Here is an 11,811-nt window from a genome sequence, read left to right on the forward strand (position 1 = left end):
TATCAGCGCGCGTCCATGAGGTCATGAGCGCTAGTATCAAGGCATTCTTCAGGCTCGCCGAGGCCCACGACCAGCCAGCATCTCTTGCGTCTCTTTTTCCAGCGCGCAACAACGCCGAGGCCTGCTCTATTTCTGTGGGGAGGGGAGAAGGAGAGGGTAAGGGAAGGAGAGAAGGGTGTGTATTCAAGCGCTCACAAACAAAACAGGTGCTATCAATCTCCGGCGGTCTCTGGGGTCACTTCAGACAATACAGCTGACTTTGGAGGTTTCAGGTTGTTCCTTTTCCAAGGAGTGATATTTATGCAGGGGCCGTGACATTTTAGCTTCAGGTGTAAGCATGTTGACAATATTTCTAATACATTGTTATGTACTACAAACGCCTATATGTCATTCTAATTTGTAAGATAAACTACATGCGCACTTTCATAATCCTTATTATCTGTATTTGTACTATGGTTTAATTTGCTATTGTAGCTTGGCCATTTGTAATGTGGTTTAAATCGACTGAGGTAGGCTATACAATCTCAGCATGGCCTATATATCGCATTGCATTTACTGGCAGCTTTCCTGGAAATATTGTAAACAGTACACAGAATAAAGAAGGTTGGTCCAATAAAAAATGTGCTGTCTTAGTATATATTGACAGGCTGTGCTGTCCTCACATTGGTAGTGCGGTAAACCATCAACTAAAACTGGAAGAATGCCTTTTAACATATTTTCCAACGTTCCAAGTTTGTACACAAGTATGACGGAAAGTGATTCACTCAAAAGTCATTTGTGCTCTGTGATATGTCTTTAAGATAACAGTTAACAATTGTTATGGCTGCTAGACAGTGTTCCATGATGAGGTGGATGGCTGTTTAAGATTACGTCAGTTGTAAACATTTACAGAATGATCCAGAGACTGATGTTAGGAATTCCTCTGTCAGAGTTAGGTAACACAGTGGAGAGAAAGATCATAAACAAAAATGCTTGACGAACAATGAATCAGCAGTGATGGTTGGAAAGGCTGAATGTTAACCCTATTTGTAAACAAATGCATTGGCTCCAAACGTCAATCCCTTTTGAAATGTCATGTAATGTAATCAATGAAAAATACATATGAGATGAGCAGAAAAAAGAAGAGAGAGAGAGAGAGAGAGAGAGAGAGAGAGAGAGAGAGAGAGAGAGAGAGCAAGTGTGCATGTGTGCATGTGTGCATGTGTGCATGCATGGGTGTGTTCAGTTACTGGGTTGATGTTGCATTTGATGCTGATGAGCCAAGGGTAAGTAGTCTGCTGGGGAAAATTAACACTGCAGTCTGTGTAACTTTTTTTTAAAGTTAAAGGCTTAGTGTGTAACATTTTAGGTGTTAATTATCACAGACTTGTCCTTTTTCATGAATATTCACCACCACCGTTATTGTCAAGTATATATTGGCTTTACATTTTACTTTGAGCAGGATGCAACCTCCACATTCAGGCGCCATATTGATCTACCCGTTACCTAATTAGGGGTATACAATACATGTCTCTGAATGTCAGCGTGAAAACTCAAAGTGCATTTTTCACCCTTTTATGAAACTCTGGAATGGTTTTGTAATATTATTTTTAAGGTGGAAAAAACTATATAGCGGGGCTTTAATATGGAACTCTTCAACTGTCATTAACTAGTATTTTAGGAAAGCCTCTCTGTGACAGTAGCTATTTGTAGTGAATAATATAATGGGGCACTTCGGAACAGCTAATTGGCAGTGGCTGCCCCCAGCGCCCATTCTTTGAGGCAGGGTTGCACAAGTGGTGAAGTGACTAAAACATTGTGGCATTGTAAATGTTATCACTCACTCACGAGCCAAGGCGACTGGAGCTCACCTTAGCTGACCCACTTTAGGCCAGACTGAACAAAGAGCCTGTGGTGGCGGAGAGAGAGAGAGAGCGGGACCCAGACGAGGAGCGAGGAGTGATGGGGGGGAAAAAACAGGGAGGCAGTGTGTTGCCCATGGCAGTCGGAAGCCGGCTGCAAGATGAATTTTTCTCCTTTTTAGGCCGTTGTTGCTCTTTCCTCCCCCTCTCAGTTCCTGTCATTACTCACGGGGATGTTTGCCCTGGCACCAGAGGGACGCTGTGACCCGGCTGGGAGTGGTGGTGGGGGTGGGCGATGCCCACGAAGACGTCTCAAACACCATTGCCCTTCTCTGAAGGCTGCATGCTAATCGTACAGGCTACCACCCTTCTTCTCTCCCAAAGGCTGCATGGTGATTGTACAGACTACCACTGCCCACAGTGGTGTAGTCTACTTTTTATGGTGGGTATACTGTATATTTGAGCATTTTTTAAGTGGGTATACTGTATATATTTGTGCTATTCAAAACAATGGATCAATCAATTTTAAGTGGGTATACTGAAATCCCTGAAATTTAGAAGTGGGTATACTCCGTATACCAGCGTTCTACGTAGACTACACCACTGCACTGCCCACAGACGCACAAACATAAAGTTTGACTCTGAGAGCCCAACTACTGGTGCAAATAGCTTTTACGGAAGAAGAAGACGTCTCAAACACCACCACCATTCTCTCCAAAGGATGCATGGTATACAGGCTACTACCACTGCCCACAGTTCAGGACGGGCACACAAAACTATTTGACTGTTTGACTCTGAGAGCCCAACTACTATTATCCTGTAACATCACTTTTTGTTCACTTTGACCTTTTCAGTTAAAACATGTGTTTTACAAAAAGTACATTGGCATTGGCAAAGACATTGGCAAAACGTGACATATGGAGATATGGAGAGTATGGTCATCAGTTTTCTTTTCCGCTTGATGCAATAGTAATAGTCATTGCCTATTTATGGCCCCACAGATGACTCACCGGGCAGCTCTATCAAAACATTGATTACAAGACTTTGTACACACAGTTTGAAACAGGTAAGTAATAGCCGAAACTTCACTTTGAACGGAATATAGAAGGAATAAAGAATAAGTAAAAGCTTTTGTCAGTGCATGGGGGGGATGGATAAAGCCAGTGGAGGCATTGCAAGAGATGGGGAGTGGGGGGAGAACTTTTGCTCAGAAAAAGAGAAGTTAATTAGAGAAGTGAGAGAGGAAGCGACATATTCCCCCAAACTTTAACCCACTACTACAGAGTTCAAATGCTTTAGCAGAGGGGAACACAACGCCTACACAAAGGGGTGGTGTGGGGAGGTGGAGGAGGAGGAGGATGAACTGGTAAATGGAAGATGGGGGGGGGGGACGCCCACATGCTGAAGAAAGAGGTGTAACTTCAAGCCAAGAGGGTGTGGAGGGGGAAAAAAAGCTTGGGAAAAACTTGAGTAATGAGGTCCGCCATGCCATCCCATTGGCAAACGCTCTACTGGATGGCAGCCGATTGCTTTCGAAACATTCACCTGCTTCTAAAATTAGCAGTGAGGACTTTCACGCTGTTTCCCGTGTTCTTATAGTAGAGAGGTGGGGACAAGCGTGTGTGAGTAAGAAGCATGTGACTGGGCTCGTAGCCTCTGGCAGGCTCCACTGGAGGGCTGCGTCAGTGTGTGGGTGGGGTCCTGGCAGAGGCGGACATTGCATTAGGCAAACCTAGGCAATTGCCTGAGGCCCCGACCAAGTCTGCCCTCCAGAGGGGCCCCAACTGTTACACAACACACTAAAAAAGTACGCTTAATTTGTCACTTGTGTAAAGTAATCAAAGGTAGGCCTATATATGAGACAAATGTGTAAATACCACCAAAATGATTGACTTTTGATGACCCCATGTTTATATTTCGCCTAGGGCCCCCAAAATGGCTAGATCCGCCCCTGGGTTCTGGGAGACTGCCGAACCATGCCTCTCTCTCTCCTCTACACACTCCACAAGGCTCAGGAAGGTGGGACTGCTATTAGGTCACCACAACAGGATTCCCCCCCTTCAGCGTTGGTTTCGGTTAAGTGATAAAGGGCTGTAATAATGTATGTTGGTGTGTGTGTGTGTGTGTGTGTGTGTGTGTGTGTGTGTGTGTGTGTGTGTGTGTGTGTGTGTGTGTGTGTGTGTGTGTGTGTGTGTGTGTGTGTGTGTGTGTGTGTGTGTGTGTGTGTGTGTGTGTGTGTGTGTGTGTTATTTTGTTCTATGTGTGAATAACCATGGATAGAAAACGTGTGAATAACCGTGGACAGAAAATGCACGCGCGCACGCACGCACGCACGCACGCACACACACACACACACACACACACACACACACACACACGCACACACACACACACACACACACACACACACACACAAACTTCAAGCCAGCAAGCCAGTCTAGCCTGTTATAAAGCTGATAGCTTTCTTTTTAAAAAGAAGGTAGAACAAGCCCTTTACTGTCAATTCTCTCTCTCTCTCTCTCTCTCTCTCTCTCTCTCTCTCTCTCTCTCTCTCTCTCTCTCTGTACAGCCTACCTGGCCGACGTCAGCAGCCTACTGCACTGACAATTCTGGTAGAGCGTTGAGTTCACTACTTCCTCAAATACGCTGCACACATTCCCGAGTACAACAGACGTAACCAAGCACTGGAAAGCAGGAGAGAGATATACACACACACATCTCGAGCCATTGGTGTGAAAGGAGGTGAGTTAATACATTAAGTACTTTTATGAATGTTTCTTAATCTTGGACCCGTTTTAGTGAGAGAAGATAAACTTCTTCGAGGACTCAGCAGCACTGGCATTGAGAGTCGCCAACCGAGAATCGCTCTCAAGAAGAGGGGACGAAGTCCTTTTATTGTCATCTCAACGTTTTGTCTGTGAGTTGTTGGAACTTCGTGAGATTGTAGAGAGTCTATTCTGAACTAAGTAGGCTACTACTACTGTACCCTACTGCAGGTTCCTCAAATGCCTTCGCTTAGCACTCCTCTCGACTTTTGCATTCTTATAATTTCTGTCGGCAAAGCATTACGCGTCTTGTGCAGTTTAGCATATTGTTTTTTCAAGGTTGGGAGTTAAGAATATATTGACTGTAAAGATGAACGTTGGCCTTGAACTCCAGAGCGCACGAGAGTGTTTTCGGTCTTATCATTTTCTAAGCATGGAATTCAGTCTTTGTGGAGTTACGTAAGCCGTGTTTTGTGGAACAATTCAAGTTACTCCATAGTTCTCTCATTGGCGCAGTGTGGGAACTACTGTTGGTGCACTGTAGTCGTCTTACAAGCGATTATGTCTTGGTGGCATGTAGTGAAAATGAGCCATGGTGTAAGGACGCTAGCGTAAACCTGAGTACGAGAACCTCGACTGCGCTTCCGCGGGTTTTCCTTTGGACGGATACAGAAGGTGCTCCAATTTTGTCACATGATTTAAGGCAACAAAGTTTTTCTTTCCAGAGCAGTTGCCATTCGTAGGCTAATATGTAACGCTTACTCTACCAAATTCTCCACAGCTATATTTAGTTTTGAGATAAATATGGATATTTAATATCGCATTTTATTCTTTAGTAGCCTAAACAAGATAGGCCTATCCATTGATGTGAAACCAAGTAAAAAAGCATTAAAAAAAATCTTCCGTCAAAAAGTACAACGTGACTCATGCTTGGGCATTATCCCAACCTCTTCCTCTGCAGCCTATCTCAGTAAGACATCACAGTGTTTAGGAAAGGAATTGTGAGTTGTTGTTGGTCGACATGCTTTGAGTTTATTCTTCTTATTCCACCTGTCACAAATCATGTTTTGAGGGGAAAGCTGAGGCCTACTTTTTATTATTTCAAAGTCATTTATTTTCATGTGGCAATCACAACATGCCACTTATTGCTATGCACCACCAGCCCTCGTGAAATCCATTTCAACATAGCATTGTTGCTCAAGGACGTCTCTCTCTCTCTCTCTCTCTCTCTCTCTCTCTCTCTCTCTCTCTCTCTCTCTCTCTCTCTCTCTCTCTCTCTCTGTCTCTCTCTCTCTCTCTCTCTCTCTCTCTCTCTCTCTCTCTCTCTGTGATTGTGTGAGATAGGCTATTGTGGAACTGTACACAATTTAAACTGCTCTAGTGTTGCTCTTTCACATCATGCCTATATTTAATCTTATGTTGACGTTTGTGTTGCACTCTGACCTGTTCTGTAAAGTTTAGGGTCAAAGACATATTTTTTGTTGTGACAGTTTTGCCCATCCCAACATAGACTGACATATGTCTTTTCAGCGCATCCGTCTTATATCACAGTAGCAGATGACTTACGCTGTGACATGATGCACACTTGTGTAAATACCTCCTCAACTAATATTTGTCGGATCTCACTGCTCAAGGCATTGGCAGCTAAGAGAAGCAGACAAGTGTGAAATCTTGTCATATCAACAAGCCACATTATGCTCCCGCCGGTGCACGAACAACAAGAGAAGTGTGTGTGTGTGTGTGTGTGTGTGTGTGTGTGTGTGTGTGTGTGTGTGTGTGTGTGTGTGTGTGTGTGTGTGTGTGTGTGTGTGTGTGTGTGTGTGTGTGTGTGTGTGTGTGCGACAGACAGACAGACAACATGTAATCATGTGTGTTGTACATGCATGCATATTAGTGTATGTTCTTTGAGGATGTTGTACAGTTGCATAACATCGCTTTAGCATTTGCAAGCTGTAGTTGGTGTTGAAACAGACCAATACGCTCTCCACATCCTCACTCACTCAGACTGCTTCAGTTCTACATGTAGGAATGGATGGTGACCGAACATGTCACATGTCAATCTCTTACTCTGATGGCCAATCTCCTTGCAGTTCTCTGCATGGAAGTGATTAGAAAAATGCCTGAAAAGTTACCTGTGCAAACCAATCGCATGGCATCCTTTGAGTTTCATGTGTACATCATCTCCCTTTCTGTCTCGCACACACTTTTCTTTCTCTGGGTATTTAAGATGGCCCTACATCTCCCCTCTCGTCTGGCCCTGTCTTTTCTTTCTCTCTCTCACACACCCCTCACACTCTTTCACTCTGGCCTGACTTTGTCTGTCCTTTGACTGTCATTCTCTTTGTCCCCATGTGACACAAGTAAACCATGTGAATGTGTCCTCACTGGTTCTTCTGACTGTAGCATTGGTATAGTATAGCGAGGTGTTTGTCTTCTCCGCCTCCTTACTCTACCTGTCTTCTTACCACAGCCTGTCACTCTTCACCAAGTCATTGCACACCTAAGACACATTGCAGATAAAACATCTGCGTTGAAACATTCTTCCGTATTTCCTGCTGTCTATGGTATGGATTATTCAGTATATCAGCACTGTTGGCAATGATTAATTAAGTTTCATTCGTCCGTGTCCACTCCTCTGTCTCTCTGTCTCTCTGTCTCTCTTTCTCTCTCTCTCTTTCTCTCTCTCTCTCGCTCTCTCTCTCTCCGCATCCTTCGTCAGTGGCTCTGTGACAGCGTTGGCTCTTTAGGCATTCACGCTGGGCATGTTAAAGTGCACTGGTTTCCCCTCAGGACACCACACAGGTAAATGTCCTCACCCCGCAACAAGTTTAACTCTTCAATTATTCACATATCTCCCTCGCGGCAAGGGACTGAGATGGTGGTGGTGAGGGAAAACACACACACACACACACACACACACACACACACACACACACACACACACACACACACACACATACACAGGAGCTGTCTGTCTCTCGTCTCTGTGCCCTTTTCCACAGTTGTTAAGTACAGCAGTGTGACACATGGACGCCAGGAGCTGTGGACAGGGTGTTTCAGCAGGCGCTAAGCTCCTAGGTTAAATACACACACACACACACACACACACACACACACACACACACACACACACACACACACACACACACACACACACACACACACACACACACACACACACACACACACATTTCTCAGTTTAAAATGGGGAGGTGCAGAATGACGACCCACCCACCCACACACACACACACACACTTAGATGAATGTTTCATATATGCATATGCTCCATATGCTTATCCAGATGTGCTCTGACATTGTTGTTGTGCATTGAGCACATTTGTGTTCAGTAAACACGAGCACAGGCACACACACTGAGGTTCATGTTTATTTATGTTTGTGTGTAGTACTCGCATATACATACATCTTCAAACATTCATGTATTCACATACAGAAACCCATTCTGCCAAGTTCTCTTACAAGGACGTGTGTGTGTGCGCGTGTGCGTGTGTGCGTGTGTGCGTGTGCGCGTGTGCGTGTGTGTGTGTGCGTGTGTGTGTGTGTGAGCGTGTGTGTGTGTGTGTGTGTGTGTGTGTGTGTGTGTGTGTGTGTGTGTGTGTGTGTGTGTGTGTGTGTGTGTGTGTGTGTGTGTGTGTGTGTGTGTGTGTGTGTATGTGAGCGTGCGTGTCTGAGCGTGAGTGTGACCCTTGGGCAGCTTGTGTTGCGTTGATGAGGCCCTTTGTGAACTGTGAGTGAGGTGGAAATGGACACCAGTTTTAATGCAGCACCAGGCCCAGCCTACAAGGACACCCTCAGGTTCACCTTCAGGGATGCATGTGTTAAACCGCATCACACCGCACTCTCGATTAAAAGGTGCCAAACATAAACAAAAACTGTGTAAAATTTAAAGAAAAATGTCTGCACACTTAAATCCCCTTTGTGTTCTTTTTAATAATAGGCCAAGCTTTCGGTCTACTGACCTTCCTCAGGGCTCACCTTCAGGGATGCATGCCAGCAGGCGCAAACACGGGCAGCTTGTGACACACACATGCGCTCGCGCACACGTACACACACACACACACACACACACACACACACACACACACACACACACAGAAACGCATGGGAAAACTTGGTGAGTCATTGAGAGACGTACACAGCAGAGACACAAAGCACATTCCTGGTTGCATTTTCTTCTTTCCGTCATTCGGTTCTTTCCTTCATTCTTCCTTTCTTTTCATGTCGCATGTGGCATTCCTCTTCTGGGCATGTGGGGCCGGCCCAAAGCAGAGTAGCCGGTCTGTGAGGTTTGTCGCTGTATTGTAGAGCTTACTAGTGCTCACTGACAGTCGGCCAGACAGGCTGCATGCGGCTAGCAGAGCATTTTTCATTTTTCATTTATCCTTTATTTAGCCAGGATTGTCCCATTGAGACTACAGTCTCTTCTGCCAGGTAGTCCTGGTCAAAATGGCAGCATACATATAGTTACAGACACAGACAAAGACATAGACAAAAAGGAAAAGAAATGTACAAAAAACACATTAAGAAGAATAAGTTTACATAAAACGTATTTTGAGATAAAAAGTAGCCTATGTGCTGCATAGGCTGCAGGCAGGGATGCTGACAAGCAGGGACATGGAGGTCAGTTGTATCGGCCGGGCCCCAAACATGGGTCCCCATGACATTGCATGTATTGGGTGGGTGGGAGGGTTTTAGATGACTTAGATGTACCGGGCCCTGCCCAACCTGTCAGCGGCCCTGATTATAGGCCTTGCCCATCCTAACAATGGGGAGATACCTTTCAGAAAGGAATGAATATTTCCATGCTGCTTTGTTTGTTTGTGTGTGTGTGGCGTGCGGCGTGCTGCCTAATCATGTGGGTGTGTTTGTGTAATTTTGCCATCGAGCATGCTTAACTAAAAATACGTAGCGTACACCCATCAGTGTTGGGCTTTGCAACAATTTCTCAACATCTTGATCCAAATAAAATTGTGCGTGTCCTTGTGTGCATGCACGCTAGGGATGTAAACGATTAATCGATTTATTTTGTGATCAATTCGGCTGAGCGAATAATACAACATGTCTTCATCATTGTTTGTAGTAGTAATTTCCCTATGTCAAGATTCAAATACGTATGTGAGGTGGAGTGAGACAGAGAGATGACAGAGAGAGACTGAGGACAGCAAGAATGAGAAGTGCTGACTGAAAGAGAGGAGAGGAGAGGAGAGGAGAGGAGAGGAGAGGAGAGGAGAGGAGAGGAGAGGAGAGCAGAGGAAAGGAGAGGAGAGGAGAGGAGAGGAGAGGAGAGGAGAGGAGAGGAGAGATGTGGGCCCCAGCTCTGTGCCCTGGGTAAGCTGCAGCAGGCAGATCGATAAGGCCGAGATGTCACATGGAAACCACTCTCCCCTGACCTTGAAAACTGTGCTGTCTGCTCTTTCTGTGCCCCCCCCTCCAACTCCCCACCAAACTACACACACTCACACACTCACACACTCACACACACTGCCTTGCTTTCACACACTCCTCTCTCATTCTATCCATTCTGTCTTTTTTTGTCTGCGTCACCTCCACCATGTTTTCTATCCCTCTCTCTCTCTCTCCTTATTATCCTGATGCTGACTTGTCATCAGTTCATTTCTGGAAAACGTGTTGAAGGAGGCCAACCAGGCAGTGGTGGTTGTGGAGGGATGGGACTTGGTGTGAACTGCTGGTCAGTTTGTGTATAGTACAGTGCCTGTGTGACATCATGTGTGGACAGAGTTTTGACTGTAGCCCTCCCTCACTTCAAAGTGTGTGTGTGTGTGTGTGTGTGTGTGTGTGTGTGTGTGTGAGCGTGGTGCAAAATGTGGTCTATCGGCTTGCTGGTTATTAAAAGGTGAGATGAGAGTATACAGGTATATGCAGTATGAACCTCAGTCGGTGGTGAAGAATGGTAGCAGTCAGCGATGTGGTAGGGTTGGGCGGGGGTGCCGGCCTGGTGTGGTGTGGTGTGTTGAGGTGGGGAGCGTGTGGTGCAGCAGCATAGTCCCCTTAGAGTCTCATTAAAACCGACCACCGCCACGGCCTCCGAGACTCCCTCCCCACAGCCAGGGCTATTACTGTTTAATTAACACGCCTTTGTGGTGTGTGTATGTGTTTGTGTGTGTGTGCACGTTTGTGTGTGTGAGTGTATGCTTGCGAGACTTTGGGTAACCACTTACGAACACTGCACATTTTTCCTACCGCGTCTTGATTTCCTTGGCCAAGATGACCTCTTACCCAAAGACGCACAACAACAACAATGCCACCACCAGGCTTCTCAGGTGCCCTGGTTTACCAACACCAGAGCACTCACCTTACTGTAATTGAATGACAGAGGCTAACTGTTCCTTCTAAACATTTCCTTAAGGCGTTTGCACCTCTCACTTTCTCACGCCTCCTTCAGTCTTTTTCTGCGCCTCTCTCTGTCTCTGTCTCTGTCTGTCTCTCTCTCGCTCTCTCTCTCTCTCTCTCAGACTATCCTCTTGTCTCTTTTGTTGTTTTGCCAGTGTCTGTTTCTTTCTCTCTCTGTGCCTTTACCTCTAGCCTTCCCCCTTCTCTCCCTCCTGTAGTATCTGCCCATCCCTCTGTTTCTTTCTCAGTCCCATTTCTTCCTTTATGCTGCGTGCGTGCAGTGCCTGACCTTCGATGAGTAATGGTGCGCAGACCCTTCAGTCACAGGCAGGCGTTCGCCAGTGTGTCGCGTGAGGCAACAGGAGAGGTGTCTGTGGCTTGTAGCACTTGGATGTAAATATCGCGGCCCGGACCCGACCGGCGCTGTAGCTAATTGGAGGCTGCTCACTAGCCTCCCTACCTACCTGCCCGCCTTGACTGGCCTCCCTGTTTCAACTCATTGCCTGCCTGCATGCCTGCCTCTCTCCCTGTCTGTCTGCCTGCCTTTCTCCTGGCCTCCCTGTTTCAACTCATCGCCTGCCTGCCTGCCTGCCTGCCTGCCTCTCTCCCTGTCTGTCTGCCTGCCTTTCTCCTGGCCTCCCTGTTTCAACTCATCGCCTGCCTGCCTGTCTGCCTCTCCTTGTCTGTCTGCCTGCATGAATGCCTGCCTCTCTGTCTCTACCCCTGTCTGCCTCTCTCCCTGTCTGCCTGCCTGTCTGCCTGCCTCTCTCCCTGTCTGCCTGCCTGACTGTCTGCCTCTCTGTCTCTACCCCTGCCTGTCTGTCTGTCTCCCGGAC

The 11,811-nt window shown here is 46.4% G+C and overlaps 1 protein-coding gene across 1 annotated transcript in view; it reads left to right on the plus strand.

The window, feature by feature from the left end:
- Positions 1-4,466: 4,466 nt before the first annotated feature.
- Positions 4,467-11,811, plus strand: part of prkcdb (protein kinase C, delta b) — a 39,633-nt gene continuing 32,288 nt past the window's right edge. The window contains exon 1 of the mRNA XM_063214959.1: positions 4,467-4,583. The gene's annotated coding sequence lies outside the window, so the exon portion shown is untranslated. The remainder of the gene's footprint in view (positions 4,584-11,811) is intronic.

This window comes from Engraulis encrasicolus, chromosome 14 (assembly GCF_034702125.1).
Source record: "Engraulis encrasicolus isolate BLACKSEA-1 chromosome 14, IST_EnEncr_1.0, whole genome shotgun sequence".
NCBI lineage: Eukaryota > Metazoa > Chordata > Actinopteri > Clupeiformes > Engraulidae > Engraulis > Engraulis encrasicolus.